We start from the raw sequence: 9,933 nt of genomic DNA on the forward strand, positions 1-9,933 counted from the left end.
CCATCCCACACCTGTTGCTTAAGGCATCACCGAAGTTCAAGCGTGTTCATCTAATCCCGTGAGAGAAAGTGTAAACGGAATGGGATGATTCCCAGCAGGACACTCCTTGTCCTGTGAAGCCAACAATTTGCTGCCTGCATTCTCCAGGACTGGAAGATGCCACGGTATCTATGCCTGTAGCCCTGTAGTAAAAATACAATAGGGGCACGATATAATTACAGACACGGAAAAGGATTCTGTTGACAGCCACTTTTCGATGCTGCGTGTGGGAAATCTGCGAACACCACCGAAGACTGGCACCTCTCACGTTAATTTTGGCCCCACGTGGAGCAGGGAAGGTGGCCTAGTTTTGCCTGAGCTCATGAAATCTCTGAAGCCAAACACGAGCTGTGCCTGGAATGGCCATGGCAAGATGCTTCTCTGTCTCCCTTTCCCGAAAGACCATCTTTGCCGTCGTCTCAAAGCCCATGGCTAATCATGCGCACAACTTGCACATTTTGCTTTGTGTGCCAGCAAATTCTTTCATTTGTTTCCACAAATCTGCTCCTAAGCAGCCTCATTTTGACCTGGGTACCTCAGGGAAATCTGGTCGTGTCCGATTTCGGAAGCTTAGCAGCGTGAGCCTTGGCTAGCATTTGGAAGGTGGACCTCCAAGGTATACCTCCAACGTTGTGATGCAGGAGGAGGCGAGGGCCAGCCACCTCCAAACGGACATGCCATACGATAAATAAACCGTGTCGCCATCGGTGTATTCCAGTATGATGAGAGGGAGAATAAGTCGTCTTTCTACTGCCTTCCCAATGTTTGGTCTCGGCCAGGACCGGGGACTTTTTGGTCCAGGGCTCTCCCTGGTGGGATGAGCTCCCGGAAACCTCAAGAGCTGTCTCAGTTTCAAAGGGCCTGCGAGATGGAGCTCTTCCGCCAGGCATTTGGTTGGAGACATCACCGCTGAATCTCACCCCCAATTGTCTCTCCCCTGGAATAAACAAGAAAAAACTATAGGCAAGAGCCTTAAATATTGGTGCAGCAAGGGAATTGGATACGGAATTTTAAATGGTTTTTAGTGGCTTTGTTGATTTTTGTACATTGTTTTGATGCTATTTGCATATAACTTTATGTCGTTAACCACCAAGCCTGGTCAGACAGGCAGACAGGCAGACAGACAGACATGCAACAGAATATTGTTATTGCTGTATTTCTGTCCTCCCTTCCCATGCAGCTCAGGTCAGGCTACACCATGCCAAACCTACACAGATTAAATAGACAGTTTAAAAGTCTGCAGAAGTACACAATTAAAATCCTATACTATTGCCAGGACAAATCTTCTACATTTAAATTTACTTTAAGATAAAGAGAGGGGACATGATTGCTCTCTTGAAGTATTTGAAAGGTTGTCTCTTGGAGGAGGGAAGGGAGCGGTTCCTGTTGGCAGCAGAGGAGAGGAACCACAGTAATGAGTTTAATGTACGTGTAGACCTAGATAGGGGGGGGATTTACAATCCAAGTAGTTCAAAAGTGAAATGATCCTGCATTGAGCAGGGGGTGGAACTAGATGGCCTTCATGGACCCTTCCCAATCTAGGATTCTAGGATTCTAGTTCAGCAGTGGGATGGGCTGCCTAAGGAGGTGGGGAGCTCCCCCTCACTGGCCATCTTCAAGCAGCGGCTGGACAGATCCTTCTCCTGGATGCTGGAGGCTGATCCTGCACTGAGCAGGGGGTGGGACTAGATGGCCTGCATGGCCCCTTCCCACTCTGGGATTCTAGGAGTCTAGTTCAGCAGTGGAATGGGCTGCCTAAGGAGGTGGGGAGCTCCCCCTCACTGGCCATCTTCAAGCAGCGGCTGGACAGATCCTTCTCCTGGATGCTGGAGGCTGATCCTGCACTGAGCAGGGGGTGGGACTAGATGGCCTGCATGGCCCCTTCCCACTCTGGGATTCTAGGAGTCTAGTTCAGCAGTGGAATGGGCTGCCTAAGGAGGTGGGGAGCTCCCCCTCACTGGCTGTCTTCAAGCAGTGGCTGGAAAGATCCTTCTCTTGGATGCTTGAGGCTGATCCTGCCCTGAGCAGGGGGCATCATCTGGGCATGCAATTGGGGTCACTGTGGGTGGGGTCACTGTGGGTGGGCAGGTAGTGGTGAATTCCCTGCATTCTTCAGGGGGTTGGACTAGATGACCCTGGAGGTCCCTTCTGACTTTATGATTCTATGACCACTTCTGGAGAAGGGGAGGCCTAGAAATCTCATAAGCATTTCTCAACACTGAGCTGGCAGTCCTAGGTCAGGCGGAGAGATGCAGTATTCTTCTTTGGGTCCGGATCCTGTCTTCATAATGGAACCATGTTTTGTGGTTGGATTTTCAGTGCTTCCTTTTGCTGCCTTCTCTTTCTTCCCCACGGAGCTTCATGCACCCGTAAGCAAGCGTTTGGCAAAGATGGAGCTGCTGCAGGGCGTTCCCATTTCAACCCTGAGATGGCACAAAAGATGAACTCCGAGAACTGGTTTGGGGACTATTTTGCAGCTTCGTTCCCTGGAGGACTGCGTTACTGTTCCATCACAGGCCGTACTTTGCATGGATTTGGACACTAAACGGTAGCCCAAGATAGGAACTTGTTCTTTTGGTTCAGAACCTCAAGAATCAAAAGCAAAACAAACATGGCATAGAATCCTAAAATCATAGAGTTGGAAGGGACCTTCTGGGTCCTCTAGTCCAACCCCCTGCACTATGTAGGACACTCACAACCCTATCGCTCATCTTCTGTAACCTGCAACCCCTTTGCCTTCACAGAATCAGCCTCTCCGTCAGATGGCTGTCCAGCCTCTGCTTAAAAATTTCCAAAGATGGAGAACCCACCACCTCCCGAGGAAGCCTGTTCCACCGAGGAACCGCTCTAACTGTCAGGAACTTCTTCCGGAGGTTTAGACGGAATTTCTTTTGAATTAATTTCATCCCATTGGTTCTGGTCCGTCCCTCCGGGGCAAGAGAGAACAATTCTGCTCCATCCTCCATATGGCAGCCTTTTAACTACTTGAAGATGGTTATCAGATCCCCTCTCACTCGCCTCCTCTCTAGGCTAAACAGACCAAGTTCCCCCAACCTTCCTTCATACGTCTTGGTCTCCAAACCGCTCGCCATCTTTGTTGCCCTCCTCTGGATGAGCTCCAGTTTGTCTACATCCCTCTTCAACTGGGGTGCCCGAAACTGACCCAAACAGACCTCTGTAGGAAGAGAGAACTTTGGGCCCAAAGAAGATTCCACACTTGGATAACTGAGGCGGTAGGATACAAAAAGGGATCCTATGTCAAGTTCCCCATATTTTGCATCAGTGATCATCTTGGATCCATTAGTACACTTTGAAGATCAGCAGCCTCTTCCAGAACCCAAGCTTGGAGACTTGGTGGCCTTCAACAAAAATATCATATTAAACTTTTGGAATCACCATGCAGCTGTGAAAAAGCAGAGAAGAAGAAGAAGAAGAAGAAGAAGAAGAAGAAGAAGAAGAAGAAGAAGAAGAAGAAGAAGAAGAAGAAGAGAAAGACCTGTGGAATAAGCCCCGTGAGAAGAAGAAGAAGAGGAGGAGGAGGAGTTGGTTCTTATATGCCGCTTTTCTCTATCCGAAGGAGTCTCAAAGTGGCTTCCATTCACCTTCCCTTTCCTCTCCCCACAACAGACCCCCTGTGAGGTAGGTGAGGCTTAGAGAGCCCTGAGATTACTGAGAGAGCCCTGAGAAAAGAGAATGTTTTTTTTTACATGAAATCATTGAAATCTATGAGCTCCAGAGGTTTGAACACAACTTCAGACTTTTCTTGCTTCTCATGAACTGAAATGTGATTAATACCTGTTAGATCACAATTGTAACCTTATTGTAAGTGGCTATTATTCACTGTGACTTTAACAGGAACTGTAAGTGGTTTTTGGCACATACAAACAGGTGTTGACAATGAATGCCTAAATCAACTAGGCTGACAGGGTGTGGATTGGATTCCTAGCATCCCTCTGAGGCAGAGCCAAATATTCCTAGCATCCCTCTGAGGCATAGACATTACTGTGTGTCCTCTCCTCTGCAGCCAATGGGAGCAGCATCCTGCCCTCCTCCAAGTGACAACCTTTCAAATACTTAAAGAGGGCTATCATGTCCCCTAAAGAGATAAACAGCTCTGAAATGTTTCAGCTCTGAAATGTAAACATTTCTCTTTGTAAAGTACACTGAATTCTAGGGTAGCGATCCCCAACCTGTGGTCCATCAACGAACTGGAGGTGGGCCGAGAAGGATGCCTTCTCTCCCCCCCCCCCCCCGGCCCTTTACAACACACTTTGGGTGTCCTTGTCTCCCATCACTCCCAGATGGGATTATCTCGTTGCAGAGAAACAAGCTCAGGGTTCCCATTGATTTGTCATTGTCGTGAGTTAAAATTTCCATGAAAATAAAATGTTCCTTATGTTCATTGTTGTGGCGTGTCTGTCTCTTATTTTGAAGGGATGTTTAAACATTACCATAATGATCAGAGAGCGCTAGGGCAGTGGTTGAGAGTAGAGGAGGAAACTACCCCCCCCCAACCGGGCCTCAGTAAAATTGTCAAGCGTTGAGTGGTCCCCGGTGATAAAAAGTTTGGGGACCACTGCTCTAGGGATTGATTGGCTGTTTTGACAAAGGACTGTCATTGGCTGTATCTGGTTGAGACACAGATGTAACAGAACTGATTTTTGCTATCTATTCCCTGTCATGTAAGAAGATCATAGTCTGACGAAGGGGGCTTGCACGCAAAAGCTCACGCCCTGAATAAATCTTTGTTGGTCTTAAAGGTGCTCCTGGACTCAGACATTGGCATTGTCATCCCCCTTGATGCTGCCTGTACGGGAATGTGGCAATGGCATCTCTAACTCTCCATCCCTCATTTCTGCCTGGTCTGTGACCAGTGGCTCCTCATCCACAACCAGGGTGTCCCTCTCTGCCTGGTGCAGAGGGTTGCTGTGGGGGAAGAGTTGTCTGCCCCTTTTGCGCTCCCTTGTGGGGTAATGCAGGAGCCGATACTCTCCCCAAACTTTTTAACATTTATATGCGCCCTCTGGCACAGCTGGTCAAGCTGGGGAAACTGAGAAAGCTGTTTTGACCGTGCAGTAATCTCAGGGCTCTCTCAGCCTCACTTCCCTCACAGAGTGTCTGTCAACAGTAGCTCAAGTAGCATTCTTCCACTTACACCAGGCTTGGCTGCTAGTGCCTTACCTGTCCTCAGATCACCTGGCCATGGTGAGTTACTAGACTTCTGTAACTCACTCTGCGTGGGCCTCCCCTTGTCTCTGACCCGGAAATTATAGCTGGTGCAAAATGCAGCCTCTAAAGTCCTCACAAGGTCGTCTTGGAGGGCCCATGTCCAGCCTATGCTGTGGCAGCTGCTGTGTCCATCCATCTAATGTCGGGGATTCCTCTTTTCTTGTTGCCTTCTACTGTTCTTTGCATGATTGTCTTTTCCAGGGACTCCTGTCTTCTCCTAATGTGACCGAAGCACGATAACCATTCTATGGTCATTTTAGAAGGAGGAGGAGGAGGAGGAGGAGGAGGAGGAGGAGAAGGAGAAGGAGAAGGAGAAGGAGAAGGAGACGACGAAGACGAAGACGAAGACGAAGACGAAGACGAAGACGAAGAGAGTTGGTTCTTATATGCCGCTTTTGAACCCAGCATGCCAGATTAGAAGTCCGCATTCCTAACCACTACACCAAACTGGCTCTCAAGCTTCTTGGGAGATTAAGGCTTGATGTGATCTATCTGGTTGGAGGCCCACGGAGTCTTGTCAAACTCTCCTGCAGTGTCCCCTGTCCAGTGAACTGACTGGTCAATATGATCCCCAAAAGCACAATCTCTCCTGCCAAGCCAGTCAAGAAAACATCAGGAAGTGCCTGTCTTAACTATGCTACATACACAGCCCCTCTGCTGCCCTCTGCAGGACGCCCTTTATATGCTGCTCAATCATGCACGCTGCAGAGCTTGCATATCCCAACGGATCTTTCCAGTGGGGGTGCTGGGGATCGAACCAGGCTTAGCCAGCCACCCCAAAAGCTCTGAGGACGTGTGCCAAGCACATTCTGTGAGATCAACCACACTGATGCACAAGCAGATGCACAAAAATGCATCTCTCCTCCAGTGGCCAACACTCCGGCAATTGGCAAGTGGAGAAACCAACGGGCCTTATGATGATTTCGGCTTTTGCATGCGCCGTTGACAAGAAACAAAGCATCGGAGTACAGCTAACCAGCTAAGAGCTGGAGGGGAGGGGGAGTTTTAATCATAATGTGATCAATAACATTCCTAGAAGGGTCAAGCGATCGATAAGCCTCCAGGAGATAAAACGCAATAAGTGACCGATTAAGCCGTGGCAAAGAGAAATAAGTGATTGATTAATCTGGGAGGTGGTGCAATAATTGATTTGGTAAATAACTGAGGTAATGTATAACCGTTAATACCGAAATATTAGTGGCAATTCCCGGGAAACCTCTATTTTTCACTTTGTTTTGTTTGGGGACTCCCCTCCCCTCCCACCACAGATTCCTTAACACCAAGTTCTCTGGACTGGCAAAGTATTCATTTCTTTCGATTCTGATATCTTGGCTTCCCCTTCACAGGTGGTCCAAAGCAACTTTCTATATCCTCTCCTTTTCTTCCAGTTTAGAAGAAGAGTTGTTTTTTTATACCCCGCTTTTCTCACTCAGAAGGAATCCCAAAGCAGCTTACAATTGCTTCCTTTTCCTCTCCCTACCCTGTCTTTGTTCCAGCTCTGAAATGTAAACATTTTGTGTAGAGGCGAGCTACGGCCGGCCACCCTGGTCCAATAGCTAGACCACCAAGCTCCAAGTTTCATACTCTCTAGGATCAAGTGGTTCCTTCATAGACCCAAACCTATAACTGTCCTAGCCCCCCTTGGAAATGTGTCTTCAACAACCCCTTGGTCTGTGATGGACTTCTACTGACTCTGGCTCCTGTATGCGCCTTCAATCAAACTTACTTGGTGTAGTGGTGAGGAGTGCGGACTTCTAATCTGGAGAGCCGGGGTTGATTCCCCACTCCTCCTCCACATGCAGCCAGCTGGGTGACCTTGGGCTCCCCACAGCACTGATAAAGCTGTTCTGACTGAGCAGTGATATCAGGGCCCTCTCAGCCTCACCCACCCTACAGGGTGTCTGTTGTGAGGAGAGGAAAGGGAAGGTGAATGGAAGCCGCTTTGAGACTCCTTCGGGTAGGGAAAAGCGGCATATAAGATCCAACTCTTCTTCTTCAGTAATATCAGGGCTCTCTCAGCCTCCCTCCCTACTGTAAATACTTAATCACAAGAGGGGACATGATGACACAAGAGGGAAATAAGATTTGTATGGAAGGAGGAGAGAGGTCTGCAAAAATACGATCTGATTCTCAAATTACTGGCCTGAAATTGAATGACAGAGAAGAATTTAAGATCAGAAGCAATGCAGACAATGTGGTGAATAGAATTACCAAACTAGATAGAATTGTTAATGAATTGTCTATATCAGGGGTAGTCCACCTGTGGTCCTCCAGATGTCCATGGACTACAATTCCCATGAGCCCCTGCCAGCGTTTGCTGGCAGGGGCTCATGGGAATTGTAGTCCATGGACATCTGAAGGACCACAGGTTGACTACCCCTGGTCTATATGACTTTGGACAGATATCAGGATATAAGATTAGTAATAACTTGACTAAGATTTTCATTTAAGGAGGGACCGGGGACAAGGAAAGAGAGCCCGATTGACGGAATGCCAAGTAAATCCAGATAAAATTAAGTATCTCAGCATATACATTGATAAAGGCTTAAAGAACTTAAAGCAATTAGGCCATGATATGATTTAAGATCCAAAAGGACTTGTGGAAATGGTCAAAATGAAATCTCTCATGGTCCGCAAGAATGGCAACAGTTAAGGTGAATATTTTTCCCAGATTATATTTTCTGTTCTAAACACTCCCAATTGAATTGAAAGACAAAGATTTGGAAATCTCGCAAAGTCAAAACAACAAGTTCATTCGTTGTTCATTTGTTGTTCATTTGTCCTGCAGAGTGGGAGAAAAATTGTATCAAATTTAACACTTAAAGTTATGAATGTCAATTAAGTGTGACAATATGTGTTGGAGGCGTCATGATATAATTGGGTCTTGTAAGATTGTGAAAAAGTTCTGGATGAAAGTACACGATAAATTGCAACTTAAGTTTCCTTTAGATCCAAAAAATATGTTAAGTGTGTTTCCAGTGGCGTTACCAAAACAGGCCAGAGAATTCTTTTTTCATGAAGCCCATCCTGCCAGACATCAGATTGCATCGAGGTGGAAACATCTCCAGAAAGAGAACAATTCTCTGGGAGGGAATGGCTGCTTTGGAAGGTGGACTCCATAGCATTATACTCCGCTGAGGTCCCTGAGAGCTAGCTTGGTGTAGTGGTTAAGCGTGGTGGCCTTGTATCTGTAGAACCGGATTCAACCTCCCCACTCCTCCAACAGCATCCAGCTAGGTAACCTTTGGCTAGTCACAGTCCTGTTCTCTCTGAGCAGTTCTCTCAGGGCTCTCTTACCTACCTCACGGAGTGCCTGTTGTGGGGAGAGGAAGGGAAGGCGATTGTAAGCTGCTGTGAGATGTCTTCGGGTAGTGGGACGCAGGGTATGAAAACCAACTCTTCTTCTTTGTCCTTGCCCCAAATCCCGCCCATCCCTGGCTCCACCCCCAAAGTCACCAGGTATTTCCCAGCCCAAGGCCGGCTATCATATCAGCATTCCAGTTTGTTTGCCGTGTTGGAAAAGTATATTTTGGGCATTATTCAGTCAAGACGTGTGCAGGCCAGACAAAAAAAACTCTTGTACTGAGCTTTTCCGGCAGATCTCCAAGACTTCCCGGCTCTTCTTGGGTGCGTGATCCGTATCCACAACCCTGTCGCTTTTCGCAATAGAATGTTTTTGCCAGGGTAGGTGTGGAAACAGAGGAAGCCGTGGTTTGTTTCTGTCCTTATCACACGCCGCACCGTCCTGTTTCAGCCTCCCAAAGCAATTTGTTCCACAACGGTAAATACCAGGTTTTGCTACGCAACGTCTGGCAGTCGTCGTACACAAAAAGACGACCCTTCGCTTCCGAATAACTCGTCACACCGAAAACCGGGGATGAGGACTGCTCTGATGGAACAGGACATGCCTGGCTGCTAAGTCCACGAACTGAACATTTCAGAACACCTGCGGCTGCCCAGTCCAGGTTGGGAAACCCATGGGGATTCATGGGTGGGGCCTGGGGTAGGTATGAAGAGCGGAGAGGCCTCTGTGGGGTATATCGGCAGAGAGCCCACCCTCTGAAGCAATCGTATTCTCCACGGGAACTGAACTCAGTCATCTAGGAATTCGCTGTGATCCCAGGAAATCTTCAGTCCTGACTTGAAGGTTGGCCACGTTACAGGGGTAGTCAAACTGCGGCCCTCCAGATGTCCATGGACTACAATTCCCAGGAGCCCCTGCCAGCATTCGCTGGCAGGGGCTCCTGGGACTTGTAGTCCACGGACATCTGGAGGGCCGCAGTTTGACTACCCCTGATCCACACGATCAAAGCTGGGAACTTCACAGCCCCAAAGGGTTGCTGCTGATCCGCTGGTGGGGTGTTATGTTGACCTCTGGCTCTTGCTGTGGTGCTTGACCAATGTCCCAGGATCCTCTGGGGGTAGCCAGCTGACCTGCCCCCTTGAATCTTCCCTCCAGTGTTGTAACTGCGTTCTATGTAGCAGCCTCGGTGAGCATTCAATACTACAGGTCAAAACACAGGAAATGAACAAGGCGTCTGAAAAGGAAATATCACACCAAACTTGAAAAAGAATAAATTATCAATGAAGAGGTCAAAAATTCTAACATACCTACAAAGTATCTAGCCGACCGTAGGCTCAAGTATTTTTAGTGGGGGATCAGCG

Source organism: Paroedura picta, chromosome 8 (genome assembly GCF_049243985.1).
Source record: "Paroedura picta isolate Pp20150507F chromosome 8, Ppicta_v3.0, whole genome shotgun sequence".
Classification (NCBI taxonomy): domain Eukaryota; kingdom Metazoa; phylum Chordata; class Lepidosauria; order Squamata; family Gekkonidae; genus Paroedura; species Paroedura picta.